Source organism: Neophocaena asiaeorientalis, unplaced genomic scaffold (assembly GCF_003031525.2).
Source record: "Neophocaena asiaeorientalis asiaeorientalis breed wild unplaced genomic scaffold, Neophocaena_asiaeorientalis_V1.1 scaffold132, whole genome shotgun sequence".
NCBI lineage: Eukaryota > Metazoa > Chordata > Mammalia > Artiodactyla > Phocoenidae > Neophocaena > Neophocaena asiaeorientalis.
Window position 1 is genome coordinate 499,497 of NW_020173393.1, and position 12,441 is coordinate 511,937.

Sequence of the window (12,441 nt, forward strand, 5' to 3'; positions counted from 1 at the left end):
GATGCTGCCGTTGCTTATGCAACCGGCTTTAATCCGGGGCTAAAATCCAACACGCCAACCAGCGCTGTATTTTATTTCCTCGTGGGCTTGGTCAGGTAGTTGTACGCGAGATCCGCCACAAACTCATGCTATTTGGCCTCCCCAAAGCAGCACCAACAGACACAAACAGTATCCCTTATAGGATGGTGGTGCCGGGCCGCTGCCCCGCACTGCCGGGAGGGAGAGCGCGGTCTGATTAACTCTGACCTCCTGTCCCCCGTTTGGTCTCCCCGTACACGGTTCCACCCCCAGGAAGAGGAGGCCCCTCCCTTCTGGTGAGGCCCAGGCCTGTTGTCCTGAATGCTGGACCCCTGTCAGGCCACCGAGTGTCCCTCCCTGCGTCCCGGCCTCCTCAGCCTAAAATTCAGCAACAGCGGCTACAGAATCCTCTGCCTTTTCCTAGAGCCTGGGCCCTGCCCCTGTGGTACAGTGTGCTTGCGTTCCTGCCTTGCTCCTGTTTGAGACAAGTTCCCAGCCAGGAGGAATTTATGTACACACTGTGGGCATCTGTTGTCCACGTGGGGGTGGGCAGGGTGAGCAGGGCCTCAGCTCCACCGTTTTCTTTGTGGCAACGAACCGTGTGGGATGAGAAAGCCCACGAGTCCTAATTTTAGGAGGAGAAGGGGAGACTTTATTGGGCCATAGTTTTACCTCCTGGCCTATGGCTGTGTCACCTCTGGAAGCTTTCTCCAGCCTCTAAAGAATGGTGTTTTATTTGGCTTCTGTTGTTCCTGCTTGCTGTTTTAAAAAAAAACCTTGCTAATTAAGCACCTTGTCTTTAAAAAAAAAAAAAAAAAAAGCATCAGCAAGTGAGCACGGATGCTTTAAGATCCTTCTGGATTTGCTTTTTCTTTCTCAGGCTACAGACCCACAACCAAGGCAGCCTGACGGAGGAAACAGGCAAAGACCTCCTAATACTATTGAAATGGGTGGAATTATAAGCAGTTCTGCAACAGTAGTTAATATTTTACTGGGGAGCAGTGCCAGAGAGATGGGGGTGGGGTAGAGCTGTGTGTGAAATAGCTGTTCCACCTGCCTTTGGGGACCCGAAGAAGCCGTTCTCTGTGGAAATAAATTTAAGCAAGAGTCCTTACAAAGCTCATGGGATTTTCTGCCACCGAGGGCCCAGTTTCCCAGGAACATCCTTACAGGGCTGGTTGTGTGGCAGGAAGGTCTAAGCAGTGGGTGTAGGCCTGACTAATAATGGGGGTTCTTGTTCCCTGGCTGAGTTTGACATCTTTCTTTCTCCCTCTGGATTTAAATGGCTTCTCAGCCCGAGAGGCACTGCCTGTGCCCTGGATTCAGAAGGTACACGCCTCCTTGGGAAGCCAAGGCGAGAGACAGCGGCTCTCTCTCTCTCTCTCTCTCTTTCTGCATCTGCCGGGAGAGCTGCCGCTGGTATTTTTCCACAGGCCTTTTCTGTGCTCTCAGGGCCTAGTTTTTCCCAGCCAGGCCCAGAGTCTGAGAGAGGGTTAATAGGCAGGAAGCTGAAGCCATCGCAGACTAATACGGAAGTCAGATTTTTGTTTAACTGACAGGTTTAGCAGGCCTCAGCGCTGGGGGAGGGGGCTGGGAGGGGAAGGGAAGTTTGTAGAGCTAGGCATGTGGCCTGCTAGGAGCGCCTTTGGCTTTTCTTAGGGTAAGGATGGGGAGGGGGGCCCCCTGGCATCCTGGCAGGGAGGCAGGAACCCATTTTGCTTTCCTCTGAGTTCTGGCTGGGGGTGGTGGGGTGACGACAGGTTCGATTCTGGGCTGGGGCAGGCAAGTGGCTGTCTGGTCTGCTTTGTCCAGGAGGCATTCTGATAATGACGATGCAAACTTGACCACTTGGTTCCCCTCCTCCCCTCTCAGCCCGAGTGCTCTGTCCTCTGGGAAGCCAGGGCTGCCCTGGAGTGACTTGGGGGGCTCGCCTGGCCCGTCCGGTTCGCCTCAGAGGCCTGGCTCCAGCTTCTTCTTTCTCTTGCCCCCTGGGCTGTTTTGCCGGGCCTCCCTGCTCTTTGGCTGCACTTCCCCGCCCCCCGCGGGTGGTGGGGAGCACATTCTGCTGGATTGTTCTAGAAAAGAGCCAGCCTTCCTCCCAGCGAGAGGGCCGTTTCCGTGGGGGCAGATGAGGGTGAGCCCTTGCAGCTCACCCCCAAAACTCTCTTGCCTGTGGCCTCTGGGCCTCAGGCTTTGCTGGAGCAGGTCAGGCTGGCTGCACTGGTTTGCTCGTGCCGCGAAATCTAGCCAGGGTGTGGGAGAAGGGCGACTGCGGGCCCCTGTCCTAAGTTTTTCTTGCTGCAAAAGGCCTAGCTTAGCCTGTCTTTTTCTATGCACAGGATGGCTCTTGCTCACCAGAGCCTCACAAAGATAATCGCTCAGGAAGTGTTTCAGCCAATCCGGGGCCGCCTTACACTCCGATTTGCCGGGGCAGCCAATCGGGGATGAGCTTTTATTAGGCGGCCAGATCATCAAGCCGAAGTGCCAAACCCTTTTTCTGTGAGAACTAGGAGCCTGTCCTCCATGTTTTATAAGTATTGACATTACACAGTGTTAACAATGCATCCACAGAGGTAAGCTCGACTTTTTAACCATCTTTTCTCCCCCTCCCTCTGAGACATCCGCATTGTGGGCGAGCAGTGTGATTTCTCTGTGGCTGGCTGTGCCACAGTCACCCCTACAGCACTTAGGTTAACTTGGAACTGTTTAGAGAGATTTTTTTTTTTTTTTTTTTTTGCTTTCTTGGGTCACATGGCTAAGTAGCCATTAGCCAGAGCTCGGTTTTGCAAACTGGCAAGGGCCTGGCACACCTTTTCTTCCACCAGGACATGGTGTTTCTAGAAGAGTGTGAAGCTAGATCCTGGTATTGCCAAAAAAGAAGCTTTTTTTTTTTTTTCCTCCCCCCTCCTTCCTCTCTCTTTTTCTCTCCCTCTCTCTCTCTTTCTCTGCCCAGTTCCCCCCCCCTCCCCCTTGCACTCTTGTCTTCTCTTGTGTCACATGCCTGCTGGGGGAAGAAAATGGAAGGTAAGCAAGCAGGCTCCCCTCCAAGGAGAGCTCATGGCAGACAGCAAAGCAGGCAAGTTCACCTCTCCAAAGAGGTGCTGGGAAGGCTGGACTCAGTTCTGACCAGAGAGGACGTGTGTTTGCAAAAGAACCAAGCCCTCAGCAGAGCAGTGCTAAGGACAGATCCTAGCTCCTGGGGCCTAGGTGGGTGGTGGTGACTCCCCATGGTCTTTTCTCTTCCTACAGGGTTTCTTCACTTGAAACTACATTGTTCAGCCTTTTTTCCTGACTTCTATTGATACAGAGTGTTCTTCTGCAAAGCCAGCCTGCAGCCAGCAAATGTTTCTGAAAGTGTTTTCTAGGCTTTGGAGGAAGTTTTTGGAGTAGGGATGGGGATGGGGGGTGGGGGAGAGGAGTCTTTTTTTGAATCCCTTAGTTTTCTCCTCTTGCATGGTTTTCAGTGGACTCATGTATCTTTTCTCCTTGTTTTCATTTTCCTTTCCCTTTTTTTTTTTTTACATTGTGTCATCCTCTGTCCTCCTGTGTGATAGAGTACAGAGGAAATAAAATCACGTCTGTGGCTCATGACAGCATTCCATATTCAGTGGTTGGGTTGTGTTGTTGTTGTGTGTGTGTTTTTAATAATCCCGTGTAACTGTTTAAAAAAATTTCCTTTTTGATCAAGTCCCAAATCTGCCAGCCTGTTCTCTCTTCTTAACTGTGGAAAAATGAGACGGTTGCTTGAACATTTGTTGGGTAAGTAAAGCAATCCATTTCTGTGACCATGTATAAAGAGTTTGGCGAACATTTGGGGTCTGTTTGTAACAGGGGGTCTTGGCTCCAGCCGTTGGGGGCTTTTTATGAGCAGGAACCCAAGGAGGGCTTTTTCATAGTGTCTTGATTTTAGGTGACTGTTTGAATCCACTGTTTTTCCTGATAACCTAGGGCTAGGATTGAAGATACTTCCTGTTTACCCTCAGGGGAAGAAACGTTCAGTTCATTGTGACTTGACTGGAGACCTTGAATTGGGATTGTTTGGATATTAGATAGAAAACTCTGGGTAGGTGATCTGCTTGTGAAATGTAAGGAAACTGCTTGGTCTTAAGAGTCACAGAGCCTTAAACATGGGGGTGGGGAGGAGCTGGGGGTGGTGGTGTGAGTCCTTATGTTTTAAGATACTTACATGTCTGTAAAAATCCCACCCACCACCAAACTTGGTCTTGATTCAGGACTCATACACAACAGACCCGGCCTTTTTCCAAGCCTGACCCACACATCTGTATGTGTACACTTACCTTTACTTCTGATTTATTTCTCACTTTTTACATTTCTCCTGATCTCTTAAGGCTGCAGCTAGAACTTCAGAGTGAAAAAAGTAGCTTCTTGTTTAGCATTTGCTTCAGCATTTCCCTAGAAGTTCACTGCATAAATTTCCAGCCTGGAGACCAATCCAGCAGGACTGTAAATGCTGGAAGTATATTCGGTTGCTGTGTTATGCCAACTTGATGGAGTCAATAATCTTTCTTCTTTTAAACTGGTGTCCAGCAACCCACCTTTGAGAACCAATTGGAAAAAGGGCTCATTTAATAATGAGGAAGGTACCCAATTCTAAGCTGAGAAGTCTTTGCAAGACAGGCCAGCTTCTTAGAGTAAAAGGACAGGCCGTTAATGATGTAACATACTTCGAACTGAACTGCTTGCCTGCTACTACCCCACACAAGAAAGTTCAGAGGCTTAGCTTTGTTCCTTTGTTCTTATCTCCTGGCTGTAAATGGAAATTACATATTGAGGTTCTTGTGGCCTCCTTGAAAGCAATATCTAATCACAAGACTCCTGCTTTGGTGCTGTCAGTGTTTGCATAATGGTGCATTTGTTGGGCTGGAAGGAAACCTAAGGGCAAGGCATTTGTCCTCCAAAAGCTTGCATTAAAATGGCTCCCACAGGTTTGCAAAGCCAAGATCTGTTTTCACATGTGCAGCCCCAGCAAGTTCTCAGCCCTGGAGCAAGCCAGCCACTTGCCTATGGTCCTGGGGGCACCACCAAACATGAGTCTGTAAAAGTTAATGGCTCTCAAGGTAGCATTGTTTTCCAGTTTCACTCAGGGGGAAAAAAAATAAATGTCTGCATTGCAGCAGGACTAGCTAGGGACAGCAGTGCAGGCTCACGGTGCAGCCCAATGGGGTTTCTCTCTCCAGCTTTTGAACCAATAGACTTGGAGAAAAGGTTACAGATTGACAATTGCAGTGGCTGGACCGAGAGCGGGCCTTCTGGAAATTTCTACCATCTTTGTTCCTTTTAGGAAAAGCACATCCGTGGAGCTGAAGCGTCTCCCTACGTTCCATGCCTAGGGCATCTCCCCTCCCCCCACTTTCTTTTTTACATCAAGGTAGATGGTCCTCTCTCTGCCACGTTTGTAAATTGCAGAGGGAGGAACAGAACATTGGGCTGTTTTCCTTTTTCCTTCTGCCTCTTCAGCCCCCAAAGAGGATGCACAGCTGCAAGGAACAAACACAGACACACTGGAGCTTTTGATTCCTCTCCTTTTTTTTTTTTTTCCTTGAAGCCCCTCCAGGATGGATTCACTTTCTGCTTTGGGAAATTAAGTGGCATTCCTGTGGGGCAGCAGGAGGAACTGCTTTTATTAGCGCCAGAAAATGGTCAGTGTTCCGGCTGTAACTAGGAATTAATTATATATAATCACTCAGTAAACTTTCTACAGAGTTTTTCTAATTGCTGCTCAGGAACGTGGTTTGCCTTCTGGAGCTGAGTCCAGTTACTTTTATAATTAACAGCTCAAAGATTTGAGTCAGAAAGAAACAATGGGGCCTCCTGGATTATAAATTAGGGATGAAAACAATAGCTTTTTTTTTTTTTCTTTTCCTTTCTTTCTTTCTTGTTACCCCTTTTCTTTTAAACAAAACATTCCCCCTTTTCTTTCCCCGGGAGAACAGTGGGGAAATGGCTTCAGGTCTTAAATGGGGGGGGGGGGAAATGAGTCACCATTTCAAAAAGGGGAGGGGGTGACAGCAGCCCAGAAAACCCTGAAGGGAAAGGTAGGTTTTTCTTTTTTTCCAAAGTCCAGCCACTTCACATGTGTGATCTCTTTGTTTCTTTTGCCTCCTTTTCCCCCCTTCTCTCTCCTGGGCAGAGGCCACAAACATTTTTCAGCTGGGAAGCCCTAGGTCTGGCTTTGCCTCTGGTTTGACCCTGAAAAGAAAGATACGTGCAAAAGTGCCTTGGCCACCGCACAGCCGAGGAGGAGGAAGGGAATCTGTGTAGCAGTCCTGCTCTTGATCTCAAAGGCAGAAACAAGGAAGGATTCACCCTTGGCTTCAGGTTGCTAAGGCTATGGACGCCCTTCCCCCTCCACCCCACTCTGCTTACTGATAAACAAGCAGGCAGGAGCCATTTCAGCACTGCAGCAAGCTGGGCTGCCAGCCTGTCCCTCGTCATCAAGATTACCTACCTACCGGCCGGCCGGGAGCCAGACGCCCGTCCTTGCCCTGGTGCAGCCTTGGGCACTCTGCCCTCCTTTCTCTCCTGAAGCTCACAGTCACCTTGAAACTCTCCACCCGCAGCACCAGGAGAGTTCTGAGGCCATGCAGACCTGTAACAGTAAATTACATTATCCACTACGAGGCTCTTAGCTTGGCCTGTGAAAGCGGGTTTTGCCAGACCCATGGTTAATTTTGAGGGCTCTGTTGGGGGTGGACAAAAATCTAATTTGTGAGTATCCTGCGTCTTGGCTGAGGGTGACGTTTTCCTGTTGTTTCTTCTCTGCAGACTCGGATTATCTTTCCTTGAGGTTAACTGTCTTAGGACTGGCTGGGTGTTTGGTGGCCGTTTTCAGGCTTATTAAACAGCCTTTTTATTTGACTTTGGCCTCAGGCTGGGGTGCAGCCCTTCAGATGCCTGCTGCCCTGGAAGCACTTTTCATTTTCCCTAGCTACTCTTTGGTAGGGATGCAGAGCTGGTTTCTCATCTACTAGAAAGGGGGAATGGGCTTCCTCCCCACCCCCCCCTCCCCGCCCAGCCTGCACCCTTTTAACAGTTTGGTTGTTTGCACAGACACCTGTCTGTCTGCACTTTATGCCACAGGGCTGCCTAATTCCTCACCTTCCACCCACCTAATTCGAGGGCAAGGGGGACTCATTTTAGAGCCTCACGTTGAAGGCTGAGGATCTGAAAGGGAAGGGTTTTCCTTAGGAACCTGTGACTTAACAAACTCCCCCTGTCACTGCAGATTTTTTTTTCCAGCTTCTAAACGTTGGGTTGTTGGTGTCCTTTGGTTGAGCTTTTCCTAGTTCTGATATTTAGGAAGGTGGCTTTGAAACTAGCAGGGCTGCTTAAGCAAGAGCTACAGCTATTGAACAAACTGCTACCATTTTAGCTTCAATACAGGAATGAGGCAGTGTTGCCAGACGCCATTTTAAGAATCCTGCATAAATAGCTTAGCTACCGATGACTCTGCCTGTTTTAGGTGAGTGCTTATATAAAGCTGCTAACCATTCCCTCCCCTCCCCCCAATTTTTAAAGAAATTAATTGCAGATTTAGGGCAGCATGGTGTTTTGATTTTAATGTTCACTATTTTGTTATCTAGAAGAGGAAAGATGTTTGTGTCTTGGGGATGAAATATTTCTTACAGCCTGGACCACTTTGGTATTTTGAATGAAAGTAAAAAGCTGAAGGAAAAGTCCTCTTGAATGATTGCATGATTCTTGAATTGCTGTGTGATCCTCAGCTGTAGACCCAGACTCTTGTGCATGCTGGTTATATATTCTAGCGGGGTTAGATATTCTTGGTTAACAGTCAAGTAGGGGCACTTGGGGAAAAGAAATATCTGGGCATTGTGTTTCCAGGCAGTTTTGTGTCCAAACTAGATGTTTTCTCTTTTCTCTCTCTCCTGGAAGTGTTGAGGGGATGGGATTCCTGGGAATTTACGGACCAGCCTTGAGTCTTCAGAATTAAAAATCAGAAGGCTTAAAACATCCTGGAGGTGCAGTTCACGTGCAACTTTTAATTGCTCTTTTCCAGTGCATGCAGGTGAAGAAGTAAGCAGAGGTTTTCTTGCTCAGGCATTGGGGGAGAAATCTTTTCTTTTTTCTGGGACGGGATGGGATGGTCTTGGTTGTATGTGCAGGCGGGCGCCTGTTATTTCTTCTTTAATTTCCTGAAATGTATCAGTTTGTGAAATCCAGGGGCAAGTGACTTAGGGGAACCCGTGAGTGCAAGAGGTGACGGTGGTGGGAACATACAACGTGTACAACTAGTTGATGGTGTATTGTCCTGTTGGGGTGAGATTTTTTTAGCTAATTTTACCCTTTCCTTTAGCGGGCCCCAGCCTCCCCAGCTGACCTTAAAAAAAAAAAGAAAAAGTAATGTCAGTTTGAAACAAGGGCCGCTTGTTCCATTGTTTTGGATTTAAATAATTGGGGTTGCTGGAAGCTAGCAGATATGGAAGGAAAAATGCTGTGTATTTTCTAATAGACTTTAATGTGTTAATGAGGAGAGTTCAAAGTCTTTTCTTTAGACGCAGCTGCTTTTTCTTTTTAACAATTATTATTTGACTTTTTTTTCCCCCCTCCAAATGGCTGAACAGTTCTTAACCTAAATTGACCAAGATCTGTGGGGCATTCAGACAGGTACAAATCTTTTCTCACCACCACTTTTGATGTAATATTCATAGTTTTTTTTTCCCCCCCTAATAACATACTAGTACTTAACACTAAACCAGAAAAGAAAAAAAAAAATGAGATCAGTGGTGTAGAAAAGAGGAAGTCCCTTTAGATGTGGCTATTCAAAATGACTAATTTTGCATTCTGGTCTTTGCTTTTGTAAATGAAGTTTAAAAAATTTTTTTTCCTCTAGATGCATAGACATTGCAGTTTCCTTTAGTCAAATACAAGTTATTGTGTGTGTGTGTATGTGTGCATGCATGTGCATGCATGGGTTCCCTTTGAAAGGGTGGCTTGCTGATCTGTGAAAAAGATGGGTTTTCTGAAATTGTTGTCCTTCCAATCCTTGGCTAAATCCTGGTGGTGCTGTTGCTACAGTTAGGTGATTATGGCGCCCGCTTTGTAATACTTGGAAAGATAAAACAGCTTAACTTTCTTTTCCCTCTTTTCTGCTCCAGAATTATCTTAAACTCAGCAGCATAAACTCAGCAGCATATAGCCACCCCATCGCTAGTTTGCATTTTCTTAGCCTCTCAGCAGCTTTCCTGCCTGAAGTATTCAGCCTCCTCTAGGCTGTTACAAGCCATATAATTGTCCTCTTGAATGCAGCCCAACTCCATGATCTATACACCTTTGAATGTTTTCCGCGCTGCAGAAATCCTTCAAGTGGGTTTGGGGGAGTCTGTAATGCATAATTGTTTCTTTTCACTACCAAACATTTTGGTTGGATCCCAGATTAGCGTTTTCTCCATCACTCAAAATATGGGATCGGTTTCAAGAAGTTTAGGGTTTCACATACTTCATGCTAGAGAGGGGAGCAGAATTCTAGTTGCTGGAAAGATCAGGGCTGCTGTTTGTTCTTTTGAGGCTGACCATCTCCCCCTCTTTGAACGGGCTGCATGGGGCTTTCTGTTAAAACTTATTTCCAGTCACCCCAAGCAAAAAACCATCAGCGGTATCCATTTGGACAGTCTGGGTAAGTTGCAGGCAGGGTGTGTTTCTGAGTTGAGCTTGTTTGCCTCTTAAGTTGGAGTAAAAAGTATCAGTGCTAAAATCACCTGCCACAAATCACGGTTGGATGAGTGCATGTTAGTGACATGTTTAAATTTCAGAAGCAATGTCTTCTGATGAAAACCATTTGTGACAACACGTCTGTTGTTTCTTTGGTGATTTGTGTCCCAGGCTTTCTCTACAAAAGGTAGTGTGGATGAAATTGTCAACGGGGTTCAATATTAGAGACCTAAATGTGTTAACATTCTGATTTGAAAGCACACTGCCTTTCTGTTTCTTCTCTCTGCTGGGACCAGTGAAGTTGGAGGCCTTTAAGTTCTTCTAACTTAATTCTCAGCTCTCATCTCTTCCTTTCTATCTAGTCCCATCAAATACGGAACTCTCCTAAATGCAGCTCCATCTGACCCTGAGATTCCAGGACTTTTGGGACTTACCTTTTGTCTCGTCACAGTCCCAGACCACGAAACACAGAAGGGACATTCTAATCCTTCCTGCCTTAAGCAGCGTCCCCTCTGTCCTGGTTTTTGAGTCTTCCAGGTGGAAGATTTCAGCCATCTCAGTTGGAGATGCACCCCATTTCTTCTTGTTGAACCACAGTCCGATGGAATTGCATCTAGAATAATTGCTCAGGTTCTTATCACTTCGTCATCAGCCTAATGCCTGGAAAGTTCCAGCACCTCAAACTGTTGGTACTTAGAAAAGCAGAACTTTTCCTGGCCTGGCTTGAGAGGTGTGTGTATGTCCGTGGGGAAGATAGGGAATGGCCTGTACCCTGTTCAGTGGGGAGTTCCAGCCGAGAGAGCGAAAGAAGATTCTGGTGGCTGGCCCACCAGCGGAGGGGCCTGCTTTCCCTGCTTCTTATCCCAACCCCCAACTCTCATCCTGTCTTTTAAATAATCCTTCCTCATTCCACTTTTGTGGTGGGGGTAATTAGTCACAGCTCAAAAGAGTGCTGAATGCTTTCTCTAAGCCATGCCTGCTACAGGGAGGAAAATATCCCAGGGGTTGGGAGTGTGGAGACCCCAGTCCTAATTCCTGGGCTAAGTGCTGTAGTTTGAATGTTTTGAGACCAGGCCTTTTGCTTCTAGCCTGGGCATATTTTTCTACTTTGTAGCTTTAACCTATATATTTTTTCATGTTCCTGCCTCGTCGGGAAATAGTAAGATTTCACCAGGAGGTCTGGGAAGATACCTTTTGCCTTGCAGAATTCAGAGATCTGAACTCCAGGTACCCCGAAAACCACCTCCAACCTGAACCCAGTGTTAACAGTGAGAAACTGATTTACTTGAAGGCTGGGGTTTCATTGGTCCATGGGGGTAGATGGTAATTGTGTGTCTTAAAAAAGCCTTTTGCATCTTCCAATAGCATGACAACTGGAATAGTAATTTGACTTCAAGAACAAGCTAGTGTTTAAAAACACTCCTATAGGACTCTTAACACTTTGTTTGATATCAAGGTGTGGGTTCCTTTCCCCCTACCCTTGGAAGATTGTCTGAAAAATGTGGGTTTGTTGTTAGAATTTCTAAATAACCGCCCCCATGGGGCAAGTTCTCAGTCTACCTAAACGTGAACGTAATTTGCTCTGTTTCAGCTTGGCTGAAGAGGAAATAAAAACAGAACAGGAGGTGGTGGAGGGCATGGATATCTCTACTCGCTCCAAAGGTAAGTAAAAATCTCGTATTATCTATCCAGAGCACAGGAGGAAATTGGAATTTCTTTTTCTTGTTGTTTCAGTGCAGTGAAGTGTGGCTTACGAGTCGAGGCTCTAACAGTCCTCCGTTTGGAGAGGTTGGCACCTTTGATGGATGAACCTCATTTATACAGAAATCTTTTGATTTGCTTTCCCTTGGTGTGTCTGTGTAGGTGTTCCGACCTGTCGGAAATTGTCCCGACAGTAAATTTTACATGTGAGTGTCATGACGGAGGGCGGCTGGCTAGCTCTCTGCAGGGTGACTTTCGGGAATCAATTTAAATAAAGCATGTTCTAGAAGCAACTGGAGTCTCCAGCCGCTGCTAGGTTTCTGATTTCAGTAACAGGCCTCTTTGGAATCGCAGAGGTGGAACGAAGGTGACCCACTTCCTTGGTAAACGTTGGTCTTGGTTAGAGATTAAAGGGAAATGTTAGATTAAAGGTGGAATGCTGGGGCCAGTGTTTGCGTGTAGGACAGAATTGTGCAAATCAGAGTAAACATGGTATGTGCTTCTATTCAGAATCCTGTGTTAGAGCTCCTCAAGGGTCTTCTAATTGAGTCATTGGTACTTTTTGATTGGTCTGTGTGAGATTTCACGAGGTTTCCCACAAGGAAGCAGTTATTCACATTTTGCCTTCAGGGTGCTTTTAGAAATGAGCTGCGGGAACATTTCTCACCTCTTTGGTTGATGAAAATGCTCATCTCCAAACTTAGTTGTTGTACCTCGGTGGTATTCTTTCAACAAGTCGCTGAGTACCTGTGCTGGGGTCTGGGGGGGAGGCGGAAGGACTAGACAGAGGGTGAGTACAGACTCTGCCAGGAAGACTCCAATACAGCCCAAGAGCTTTTTGAGGATTTTGATAAGACAGCGTGTCGCTGTGGGCAAAGACGAGGGTCAGAGGGTGGTGGCATGGCGGTGACCTGGGAAGCAGGGGCTGGCCGTTGTTGCTGCCTGACTTGCCTGATGGGGGCCTGGGCCTGGTTCAGAGAGGAGGGGAGGCCCCTCAGGTGGACAGGCCAAGCTGTCCCGGTGGGTGGTCGG

At 47.1% G+C, this 12,441-nt stretch overlaps 1 long non-coding RNA gene across 2 annotated transcripts; it reads left to right on the forward strand.

Annotated features, from left to right (window-relative positions):
* Positions 1–2,401: 2,401 nt before the first annotated feature.
* LOC112400912 (uncharacterized) lies at positions 2,402–11,370 on the forward strand. Of its 2 annotated transcripts, none has more exons than XR_003003481.1 (3): positions 2,402–2,591; positions 3,707–3,777; positions 11,300–11,370. It is a non-coding gene; the product is annotated as an uncharacterized LOC112400912 (long non-coding RNA). The 2 variants fall into 2 exon arrangements; XR_003003482.1 differs by lacking the exon at positions 2,402–2,591 and adding an exon at positions 2,782–2,881.
* Positions 11,371–12,441: the final 1,071 nt, after the last annotated feature.